General features: G+C 35.8%; 1 protein-coding gene across 1 annotated transcript in view; it reads left to right on the forward strand.

Moving 5' to 3' along the window:
• LOC149743880 (uncharacterized) overlaps nt 1-12,165 on the forward strand; it is a 104,197-nt gene extending 92,032 nt beyond the window's left edge. Inside the window, exon 9 of the mRNA XM_089906088.1 lies at nt 7,928-12,165. The gene's annotated coding sequence lies outside the window, so the exon portion shown is untranslated. The remainder of the gene's footprint in view (nt 1-7,927) is intronic.
• Nucleotides 12,166-12,920: the final 755 nt, after the last annotated feature.

Here is a 12,920-nt window from a genome sequence, read left to right on the forward strand (position 1 = left end):
CTTGCATAGGTTTCAGACTGGGGACCATTGTTCAGAATCAGAGCCCACTAAACAGTGGTTCCAAGTGGAACAATTGCAATACCATAGCATGTATACAAAGCAATGATTTGCTGCATTTTTCCTCAAGAAAATTATGGCCATTTACTCATTTGACTATAAATTGGGAGATGGGGATTACTCATTTTTAGCACTGTTGGTATAGGTTATAGGGTTTCTGTGATATTGAAGTACGAATACTTTGAAACATTATTGTGGCCTTCCTATATGTATGGGGGCATATGGGAGACAGGTAGTAAATCACTTACATAGACCACCTGATGGTCATTTCCCTGGGCCCTGAATGTTTAATTGGTATTAACATACTTGGAAGTTAGTACAACTTCCAGATTGGGTCCTTGGTTGTAGATAACTACCAAAATAGGGAAAGCCACATGGAAGCCTCTGAAACTGTTCCTGTCATGAGAAAGTAAGTAAAAATATATAAATAAAAATTGTATCATATATGTATTATATAGAGTTTAGGAGATTTATATCAGCTTTGAGTTTCTAAGAGATGCCAAGGATGGTGGTCCTTATCACATCCCCAGTTAAGTTACCTAGCAATGATCTTGCAAAAACCAGATGGATCCTGGAAGGTGACTGTAGACCGCTGCAAGCTCAACCCAGTAGTTGCCCTGATTGAAGTTGCCACGATGGATGTGGTAACTTTGTTAGAACAGATAGAGCCTCAGGTTCTGGTATATGGACATTGTTTTGGCATATGCATTCTTTTCTATTTCAGTAAGAAAAGAGGATCAGGGAGAGTTTTTGCTCACTTCACATGTGTAATAAACACTTGCAAATTTTGCTGTTGAGCTGTAATTCCTTTTCCTCTGCTATAATGTAGTCCAAAGGGATCTCGGACTATCTAAACATTGCAGAGCGCAGCACATGAATCCATTGCTTTCAGGATAGCATGTTAATCTCTTCAAATAGTTAGTACTATGAAGGCCTTCATGAGACACTGTTTAGAGGATGGAGTGGTCATGATGGCAGAGAGAGGGGCCAACAGCGTGGATTCTCACTAACTAACTAAGGCTAATCTAGCTACTGCTACTGCCAAATGTCCAACCTGTAAGAAAAAGAGACCAAAACCAAGCTCCAAAATTACATAATTTCTTGAGACTTACTATCTACCTGGTAACAAGTTAACTATTTTGAATAGCTTCCATCCTGAGAATATCACTGGTCTTGTCACTAGAATAAATTATTATTATATATTTCTGCCAGTGTATATGGGTTTCAAAAACATTCCTGTTCTGCTAATTGTTTTTCAAAGAAATGAGTTTTACGGAAGGTGTGATGGTTTATTTTATGCCTCAACTTGACTGGGCCACAGGGTGGCCAGATATTTGGTCAAACATTACTCTGGGTGTATCTGTGAGGATGTTTCTTTTTTTGTTTGTTTTTTTCTTTTTAACATCTTTATTGGAGTATAATTGCTTACAAAGGTGTGTTAGTTTCTCCTTTATAACAAAGTGAATCAGCTATACATATACATTTATCCCCATATCTCCTCCTCCTTGAGTCTCCTTCCCACCCTCCCTATCCCAGCCCTCTAGGTGGACACAAAGCACCGAGCTGATGTCCCTGTGCTATGCAGCTGCTTTCCCCACTAGCTATCTATTTTATATTTGGTGGTGTATATATGTCCATGCCACTCTCACTTCGTCCCAGCTTACCCTTTCCCCCTCCCCATGTCCTCAAGTCCATTATCTACGTTTGTGTCTTTATTCCTGTCCTGCCCCTGAGTTCTTCAGAACCATATATTTTTTTAGATTCCATCTAAATGCGTTAGCATATGGTATTTGTTTTTCTCCTTCTGACTTACTTTACTCTGTATGACAGTCTCTAGGTCCATCCACCTCACTACAAACAACTCAATTTTGTTTCTTTTTATGGCTGAATAATATTCCATTGTATATATGTGCCACATCTTTATCCATTCATCTGTCGATGGACACTTAGGTTGCTTCCATGTCCTGGCTATTGTAAATAGAGATGCAATGAACATTGTGGTACATGACTCTTTCTGAATTATGGTTTTCTCAGGGTATATGCCCAGTAGTGGGATTGCTGGGTCGTATGGTAGTTCCATTTTTACTTTTTTAAGGAAGCTCCATATTGTTCCCCATAGTGGCTGTATCAATGTACATTCCCACCAACAGTGCAAGAGGGTTCCCTTTTCTCCACACCCTCTCCAGCATTTATTGTTTGTAGATTTTTTGATGATGGCCATTCTGACCAGTGTGAAGTGATACCTCATTGTAGTTTTGATTTGCATTTCTCTAATGATTAGTGATGTTGAGCATCCTTTCATATGTTTATTGGAAATCTGTATATTTTCTTTGGAGAAATGTCTCTTTAGGTCTTCTTCCCATTTTGGGGTTGGGTTGTTTGTTTAATTGGTATTGAGCTGCATGAGCTGCTTGTAAATTTTGGAGATTACTCCTTTGTCAGTTGCTTCAATTGCACATATTTTCTCCCATTCTCAGGGTTGTCTTTTCATCTTCTTTATGGTTTCTTTTGCTGTGCAAAATATTTTAAGTTTCATTAGGTCCCATTTGTTTATTTTTCTTTTTATTTCCATTACTCTAGGAGGTGGGTCTAAAAGGATCTTGCTGTGATTTATGTCATAGACTGTTCTCCCTATGTTTACCTCTAAGGGTTTTATAGTGTCTGGCCTTACATTTAGGTCTTTAATCCATTTTGAGTTTATTTTTGTGTATGGTTTAAGGTAGTTTTCTAATTTCATTCTTTTACATGTAGCTGTCCAGTTTTCCCAGCACTACTTATTGAAGAGGCTGTCTTTTCTCCGTTGTATATCCTTGCCTCCTTTATCAGAAATAAGGTGACCATATGTGCGTGGGTCACCTCTGGGCTTTCTATCCTGTTCCATTGATCTTGATTTCTGTTTTTGTGCCAGTACCATACTGTCTTGACTACTGTAACTTTGAGTGCAGTCTGAAGAAGGGAGCCTGATTCCTCCAGCTCCATTTTTCTTTCTCAAGGTTGTTTTGGCTCTTTGGGGTCTTTTGTGTTTCCATATAAATTGTGAAATTTTTTGTTCTAGTTCTGTGAAAAACACCATTGGTAGTTTGATAGGGATTGCATTGAATCTGTAGATTGCTTTGGGTAGTAGAGTCATTTTCGCAATGTTGATTCTTCCAATCTAAGAACATGGTTTATCTCTCCAACAGTTTGTATCATCTTTAATTTCTTTCATCAGTGTCTTATAGTTTTCTGCATACAGCTCTTTTGTTTCCTTAGGTAGGTTTTTTCCTAGGTATTTTATTCTTTTTGTTGCAATGGTAAATGGGAGTGTTTCCTTCATTTCACTTTCAGATTTTATATCATTAGTGTATAGGAATGCAAGAGATTTCTGAGCACTAATTTTGTATCCTGCTACTTTACCAAATTCATTGATTAGCTCTAGTAGTTTTCTGGTAGCATCTTTAGGATTCTCTGTGTATAGCATAATGTCATCTGCAAACAGTGACAGTTTTACTGCTTCTTTTCCAATTTGGATTCCTTTTATTTCTTTTTCTTCTTACATTGCTCTGGTGAAAACTTCCAAAACTATGTTGAATAATAGTGGTGAGAGTGGGCAACCTTGTCTTGTTCCTGATCTTAGTGGAAATGATTTCAGTTTTTCACCATTGAGAACGATGTTGGCTGTGGGTTTTTCATATATGGCCTTTATTATGTTGAGGTAGGTTCCCTCTATGCCTACTTTCTGCAGGGTTTTTATCATAAATGGGTGTTGAATTTTGTCAAAGGCTTTTCTGCATCTATTGAGATGATCCTACGGTTTTTCTCCTTCATTTTGTTAATATGATTTATCACATTGATTGATTTGCGTATATTGCAGAATCCTTGCACCCCACTCGATCATGCTTTATGATCCTTTTAATATGCTGTTGGATTCTGATTGCTAGTATTTTGTTGAGGATTTTTGCATCTAAATTTCTTAGTGGTATTGGCCTGTAGTTTTCTTTTTTTGTGAAATCTTTGGTTTTGGTATCAGGGTGATGGTGGCCTCATAGAATGAGTTTAGGAGTGTTCCTCCTTCTGCTATATTTTGGAAGAGTTTGAGAAAGACAGGTGTTAATTCTTCTCTAAATGTTTGATAGAATTCGCCTCTGAAGCCATCTGGTCTTGGGCTTTTGTTTGTTGGAAGATTTTTAATCACAGTTTCAATTTCAGTATTTGTGATTGGTCTATTTATATTTTCTATTTCTTCCTGGTTCAGTCTCGGAAGGTTGTGCTTTTCTAAGAATTTGTCCATTTCTTCCAGGTTGTCCATTTTATTGGCATAGAGTAGCTTCTAGTGATCTCTCATGATCCTTTATATTTCTGCAGTGTCAGTTGTTACTTCTCCTTTTTCATTTCTAATTCTATATTTTGAATCTTTTCCCTTTTTTTCTTCATGAGTCTGGCTATTGTTTATCAATTTTGTTTATCTTCACAAAGAACAAGGTTTTCATTTTATTGATCTTTGCTATTGTTTCCTTCATTTTTTTTTCATTTATTTCTGATTTGATCTTTATGATTTCTTTCCTTCTGCTAACTTTGGGGGTTTTTTTGTTCTTTCTCTAATTTCTTTAGTTGTAAGGTTAGGTTTCTTATTTGAGATGTTTCTTCTTTCTTGTGGTGGGATTGTATCGCTATATACTTCCCTCTTAGAGCTGCTTTTGCTACATCCCATAGGTTTTGGGTCATCGTGTTTTCATTGTCATTTGTTTCTAGGTATTTTTTGATTTCCTTTTTGATTTCTTCAGTGATCTCTTGGTTATTTAGTTGTGTATTGTTTAGCCTCCATGTGTTTGTATTTTTTATAGATTTTTTTCCTGTGATTGATATCTAGTCTCACAGCATTGTGGTTAGAAAAGATACTTGATATGATTTCAATTTTCTTAAATTTACAAATGCTTGATTTGTGACCCAAGATATCTATCCTGGAGAATGTTCCATGAGCATTTGAGAAGAAAGTGTATTCTGTGGTTTCTGGATGGAATGTCCTATAAATATGAATTAAGTCCATCTTGTTTACTGTATCATTTAAGGCTTGTGTTTCCTTCATTATTTATTTTCATTTTGGATCATCTGTGGGGTGTTAAAGTGCCCTACTATTATTGTGTTACTGTCGATTTTCCCTTTTATGGCTGTTTGCATTTGCCTTATGTATTGAGGTGCTCCTATGTTGGGTGCATAAATATTTACAATTTTTATATCTTCCTGTTAGATTCATCCCTTGCTCATTTGTAGTGTCCTTCGTTCTCTCTTGTAATAGTCTTTATTTTAAAGTCTATTTTGTCTGATATGAGAATTGCTACTCCAGCTTTCTTTTGATTTCCATTTGCATGGAATATCTTTTTCCATCCCCTCACTTTCAGTCTGTATGTGTCCCTCAGTCTGAAGTGGGTCTCTTGTAGACAGCGTATATATGGGTCCTGTTTTTGTATACATTCAGCCAGTCTAAGTCTTTTGGTTGGAGCATCTAAACCATTTACATTTAAGGTAGTTATCGATATGTATGTTCCTATTACCAGTTTCTTAATTGTTTTGGGTTTGTTATTGTAGGTATTTTCCTTCTCTTGTGTTTCTTGCCTAGAGAAGTTCCTTTCACATTTTTTGTAAAGCTGGTTTGTTGTTGCTGGATTCTCTTAGCTTTTGGTTGTCTGTAAAGGTTTTAATTTCTCTATCAAATCTGAATGAGATCCTTGCTGGGTAGAGTAATCTTCATTGTATGTTTTTCCCTTTCATCACTTTAAATGTCATACCACTCCCATCTGGCTTGCAGAGTTTCTGCTGAAAGATCAGCTGTTAACCTTTTGGGGATTCCCTTGTACTTATTTGTTGCTTTTCCCTTCCTGCTTTTAATATATTTTCTTTGTATTTAATTTTTGATAGTTTGATTAATATGTGTCTTGGCGTGTTTCTCTGATAGTATCCTATTGGACTCTCTGTGCTTCCTGGACTTGATTGACTCTCTGTGGAATCAGGAGGTGTTGCTTTCCTGGTATCCTTGTGCGACAGTACCCTAAGGTTTCAGCACTATGAACCAGGGAATCTCACCCCAGTATTCAGCTTCAGTATTCAGTCGCTACTGGGGTTCCACTTGCCCCCTGGTTGATCTCAGTCTCCATTTCAAGTGATATTGTATGACCCAAAGCCCTACTCTGTATCACATTGTTGGTCTTTCTATCCTGGTCAACCCCTACCTTAATCTGGTGTGGTCAGACCCCTATACAAAGATGCTCCTGTCAGGCATGACCTTCCAAAGGATATATCTCCCTGAGAGCAAAGGCAAAGGCCAGACCTCTTTAGGGTAAAGTTAACTTCCCTACAATACAAGTACATTTATCAAAGTCACATTTATGCTATCATTTTAAGGATTTGCAATAGTGATTCCAAAGTTCAGACAACATTGTAAAGTTTCTTGTCCTTTTATTCTGTTGAAATAATGACACCTGCTTACTAGGAATATGAAAAAGCTCCAACCAAGGTGACACTTGGACACAATTTCACTTATATGCCAGCTCTAAGAAGTCACTTGCCTGTTCACTATCCTTAATTTATCACAGAGTTAATGAAATTTTATGCTCTTCTTGTATAATCATTTGTACACCTTCTATGATTAATCTTACACAGTCATTTTTCCACAATAATTTAAACAAAATTTCAGTGTATTTAGCTCATTTTTATTGTATGTGTTCCGTGATATTAGGAAAATGTCACTTAATTTACGAAATTAAATCTAAATATTTTTATTATCCATAAATCTTATATTTATTTAGTATAGGTCTTGCCATCATGGAATGTTTTTCTATTAGAAACTTTGATAAATGTGTTGTAACCATAGGAATGATTTGCAAGACAGCAGGAGTAGTCAATATAGACTAAATTAATGTGTTAGGTTTAGTGTTCACACAGCATGCTTTACTTTAATTGATTACTCTATAGCCGAACTTAAATTACTAGTATCAGTGCTGATAGAAGAAAATGAATATTTAATAAAACACCCTTTGTATCATAGTAGCAGATTAATCTAAGTAAAAAAGCTATCATTTGTAATAAGCTTTTAAGGCTACTTTGATATCTTGAATACATGCAATATTAAAGAGCTTATAAATACAAAGAGCAAGATAAGTTGGGATAATTTAACAAAAAGTCTCTGCAATTAACTGAATTATGATGCATTTGGGTTTAAAAATTAAGTAATACACTTACATTGAGAAGAAGTGGCAATACATTTTTTCTAGCTTTGAAATTGCAACAGATTCATTTATCAATAGAATTATATCAACAAAAATAACATAATGAGTAAACGATTAATTTATGAACTTCATAACTAACTCTTAGAGTCATTGATGTTTACATATAGATAATCTTAAGACAAATAATTCATGGATAAAGTACATTTTATTCCCCCATCATCAATCACCATCATTGTCATCGATACAACAGAGTTTTTGGAATAAAACTCAAATGAATAACAATAAGGAATATCACATTACTAAAATGTAAAAAATTATATAACTAAGAAAAACCTTGTAGGTTAATATTGAGAGTAAAAATAGAATAAAATTACAGATAAGGATAAAAGGCAAATTTTATGCATTCTTAAATATATTCTTTAAATCCCAAACATAATTTTGACTATTAAAGTATTTAAATTCCTCAATCTGGAGATGCGTTACAAAAAATAATCCTGTATACACTATAAAATCAGAAGTATATAATACCTTAGTGGTTTATTATGACTGTTGAACTTCAACTGTGTCTTTAGCTCCATGGATTTTATTCCATTGTATGTTAAAATTGAAAATCAGTGATTGCAAGAAAAAAATTAATTCCCGTTTTTTTCCCCATGTTTCTCCCAAAGTGGCTGAAGTAGGAGATGGAAACATTACCATTGAAAAAGAAGGTACAAGAAGAGCCAGATTTATGGGCATGCACCTAGTGCATCCACTCAGACCCAGACAGAAGGACTACACACTTGGTTTAATGCTCTATTGTTGCCATCTTGAAATTCTGAAGAATTTTTGAATAAGGAGCACTGCATTTTCACTTTTCACTGAGTATGCATAGCCATAAATAAAGTCAAACCTGTTGGTGATGTCAATCTGGAAAACTCCTATCTGGGTCAAGGAGAGACTGACTGGGCATGGCTGCCAGGCATGTGCTTAAATGAATACTTGGAGAGACCATATATAAAATAGATAAACAACAAGGATTTACTGTCTAGCATAGGGAAATATATTCAGTATCATATACTAACCTATAATGGAAAAGAACTGAGAAAAAAGAATATATATTAATTTATTCATACAAATGTATAACCGAATCACTTTGCTGTACACCTGAAACTAACACAATATCGTAAATCAAATATACTTCAATTAAAGAAAAGAATACTTGGAGAGAACATGACTATTCTCTGAAACTTGGAATAAGCCTATGACCCTGGGTTTTATTCCTTTCCAGTACAGCTTGTCTGTTCTGAAGAGATTTTGACTGGCAAATAGTGAAGAGACCCTTCTTTACTTGATAAAAGCAAACAAATAAATACCAACAATAACCAAAAAAAAGGAGGATGGGCAATATCAATATTAAAATGGACAAATTCATGATCCACGAAGAATATATATGAATAGCAAACACTTTTAGAATAATGAGAAGATGATTAATATTGGTCTTATAATGTAAGTGGAAATCTTTGACTCATCTCTCAAAATGATTTTAAGCAAGTCCATAGAAAACTTTAAAAATGATAGCGATTTTGAAGAGTATAAGTACAAGTCTGAATTAATAGGTTTATACTGAAATTTAAAATTAGACTAAATAGACATGCAAAGAGCTCCCAAATATCTGAAAAACGTTCAAAATTTATGTTCTCAAAGCAATAAACTTTAATCAGTTATTAAAAATAGAAAAAAAACACAGTTTCTGGCCTCAGTGCAATAACTTGAGAAATTAATAAGCTTAATAACACAATAACAAGTAGGAAATTATAATATAGAACTCATTTAAATAGCTCTAATTACTCTGAAAGCAAAATTACAATGCCTATTTAGAAATTAAGTACTTACAGAACCAAACATAACAAAGTATATAAAATATACTAAACCTTTACTCAAAGAGAACACGAAAAGCTATAAATCCTTTCATTATTAAGGAGAGTATATATATATATATATATATATATATATATATATATATATAACATTATTAAATTTCAGTGGATTTATTGGAAAAATGGACATGAAATTAGATGAAGCTAGAAACAGATAACACTCCATGAGAGCTTAATATATGACCAGACTTTTCTATAAATATTGCTGGAATTATCAATCTCAGTCTTGAATGATACTATTATGAGCCTTATTTCACCTATGAAGAAACTCAGGCACAGAGATGTTAAGTAACTTGCCCAAGGTCACACAGATGTGTAAATGGAAGAGCTAGTTTATGAATAAAGTCAGTGTAGAACCATAACCTGGGCTCTTAACCTCTATGCTCCACCCCTTTGTATAATAAAATAGCTCATACTGACATGATTACTACTCACCAAGCCCTACTCTGAGTGTTTTACATATTTTAATGAAAGACAAAATAGGTCAAAAAAATATGAAATCAAAGTGCATTTGACTGTTATGCTGTACCCACATGGACAGAAATTCTGTTCTTTTTATCTTAATTTCACTCTTTGGGGACATAAACTATTGTTCAATAAGTTTTATTTTAAGCTGTGAAGGACATTTGAGCTGTTCTTTCTGACCCTAGCTGTGTTTGTTTGTTTGTGTTTTGGCAGGTGGGAGAGGGAGATACATTAGGAGTAGATATAAATTAAACCCTCATAGAATCAATGAGAGACAGCAATACTGAAATTATAACAAGGCACATGTCCACGGATGCTGGAAAGCAGAAATTAAGGGTAAGGACATGCAGCAGCTTTATACTATTCAAGATGTCACCAGCAGTCCCTCTGCCAAGATCACAGGTGCCATGCTAGAGCTACCAGGGCAATTACTGCTGTCATGATAGTAATGACACAACAAAACAAAACTCTCCCAATTCTTGAGCCAAATGTCCCACTTTGAAAAGCCACATAGAAAGGGTGAATGTGCATTTGGTTAAGCTTGAGTCACATGTCTGACCATAGCCCGCAAAGAAGGATCTGCCCTCTCTACTTCATATGAGGCACTAAGGTGAGAAATATATAATCGGCATGGGAATCCTCCTCTGTCAGCACCACAAACAGGGTAATAGAGAAGTGTCTGGCAAGCAGGCCATCCTGACAGCACACATACAAAACAAACTCACATTCACATGATTGTTTGCTTCTCTTGCTTTTCCATGAGTTTCACAAAAGTAGAAACTATTCCACAGTTTTCATCATCTGTTACCTAAATCATTTCTTTCTTGAATTTATTAGGCATTTAATATAAGCACTTTGACAGAATTGATGAGTATTTAAAAGAATGAATAAATGAATAATCAAAAGTGTGTTTCTTTCTAGAAGTTTAGAATCTACCTCTACCAAACAAACAAGGCACAACAATTAGAGATACCAAAGCATAACAACATATACAATTTAATACATATCTTCTTTACAACCCATAGTTGACCAGAACAATGTATAGTTTGCCTTGACTGTCATCAAAATTAAGAGAAAAATCTATTCACACTGAAAGACAGCAAAACATGTTAATATATTGCTCATGTGTTGTTTACATCATGAACCATTTCCTGCAAAATGAAGAATGACAAATTGCAACTTACATGACCTTTGAAATACACTATCATATATGGCAAGCCTTCCTTCAAGGATTTTAAATAGTAGGATAAATAGGTTGTCAAAAAAAAAAACGACCTATAAAACTCATCTAGTTGAGTGGCAGGTTTTTGTATGAACACTTTTTTGAATAAGAATGCTGAGTTTCATATATATATACATACAAATATATATATATACAAATATATATATATTTGTATATATATACAAAATTTGTATATATATATATATTTTTTAATGATCATGGGTACTAACTCTAAATCCTTACAGAGAAAAAAACCATGCAGAAAAGATGATCTGTTTTGAAAATGTGAAGTTAGTTCATATCTTGCTTCATGTTGTAAATATATTGAGCTTGAATTTGCACAAGGACTGGATTTGAAAGGAAAAGTTTAAGATTATCATTCCATTTCTTAGAATCAAATCAAGAGAAAAAAATTTTTTCTTTGTACAGTTGGGAGTGGGAGGTGCATGAATGAATTCTTTCTAAATTCCTTTTAAAATAATTTTTCAATAAAATTTATGTAAAATTCACACTCAGGAAAAAAACAGTGAAACTGTGGAAAAATTAAATAAAATGGGAAATATGGAAACCACGATTTCAAAGTTCTTTAGTGACGCTGTATAGAAAGTGTATATAAACAAATAATGTGTAATGCTTTGTACTAGTATATAGCTCTAGGAGTATTTTGATCCAAAAAGTCCTTGTTTTATAGAAATCCATGAAATTTGAGTTCTGCTTTAAGGAATTTACAGTGAAAACCTTGAAATTGCCTTGAGGATGAATTAAATTAATTCATTATGTCAAAATTTGAGGAAGAGATTTCATAAATGGAACAGGAGAATGCACTTTACTTATTTTACTGGCTCAGAAGAACACACATGAATTTTGAAAATTTGAATGACAAGAAAAATTGTTTCTTTGAGAACTCACTTGACATCCTCTTTCTTTTTGATTACTTTGGAGACCTAATATAAATTCACAGACATATTTTCAACCATAAAATCCATCTTTTGATAGATTTCTTAAAGTGGCTTCCAGTTTATAATGAATAATTTGTGCCTTAAAATGTAATGTGTGAAGAGACGGTTTTTGCCCCATGTAGGGCAGTGGAATTTGTTGTTTGGTAGACTTACGGATGAACGGTGCAGAAGGGATGTTCAGAAAGATCTTGAAAGCTGTTGGTTGTCAAGTAAATGCACACGTGGCCTCAACACCAGAGCATCACGTGCCTTGGTGATCCCTGACCCCTGGAACTGGAGCTGGTGTTTCAACCATTTTACTCTAATTCAATATTAATAAATTTCTTCTTCTGTTAGTTTGATTTTTATGGAGTTGTGATTTTTTTTCATGCAGGACAGATTGATCAAGTAGATATGAGAGAAGGGTGGAGTCAAGATGGTGTACTAGGAGGACACAAAATTTGCGCCTCCTCACAACTAGGGCACCTACCAGGCAATGGTGGGTCCACGGACACCTAAGGGGATGGGAGGAACCCCCAGTGACTGGGTAGGATGTGGGGCATGGGGGGAGTGAGGGAGGAGGAGAAGTGGAGGCGAGTCAGGACTGGCCCCCCTGAGGGGTGGCTGGGGGAAGGGAAGGGATCCCATGCCAGAAGGGGGAAATTGGAGGACCACTGGGAGGGAAGAAGATCAAAAGGGAGCATGGCCAGGTTGCCCCTGCCCACCACCTGGGCCCCTCCAGCCACGCAGGTCCTGAAGGAGTGGGAGGGAGGGAAGGGCGATCAAAAGTAAAGGCCAGACCTCTGGGACTGGCACCCCTGAGGGGCGGCTGGTGGAGGGGAGGAGTTCCTACACCCAGTGAGACCCACTCACAGATAGGGGTCCAGCAGCAATGGGGGGAGACCATGGGGGAGGGGCATGAAGGAAGGGAAAGGAACACGGCTGGTGCTTTCCCTGTACACTTAAGCACCAGGAAGCCTGTTGGGCTCCCAGGCCTAATCCTCTGCATTTGGAGCCTCCCTCCTGCAGTGCAGAGCCCAAGCCCCGCCCCTACACCCCCACCCAGGGCCATACCTCTACACTCAGAGACCCCCTCCAGTGAGCTTGGCCTAAACCC

The sequence above is a fragment of the Delphinapterus leucas genome, unplaced genomic scaffold (assembly GCF_059928025.1).
Source record: "Delphinapterus leucas isolate spDelLeu-1000000601 "Yukka" unplaced genomic scaffold, BTC_Dleu_Yukka2 spDelLeu_asBTCV2_sq61, whole genome shotgun sequence".
Lineage (NCBI taxonomy): Eukaryota > Metazoa > Chordata > Mammalia > Artiodactyla > Monodontidae > Delphinapterus > Delphinapterus leucas.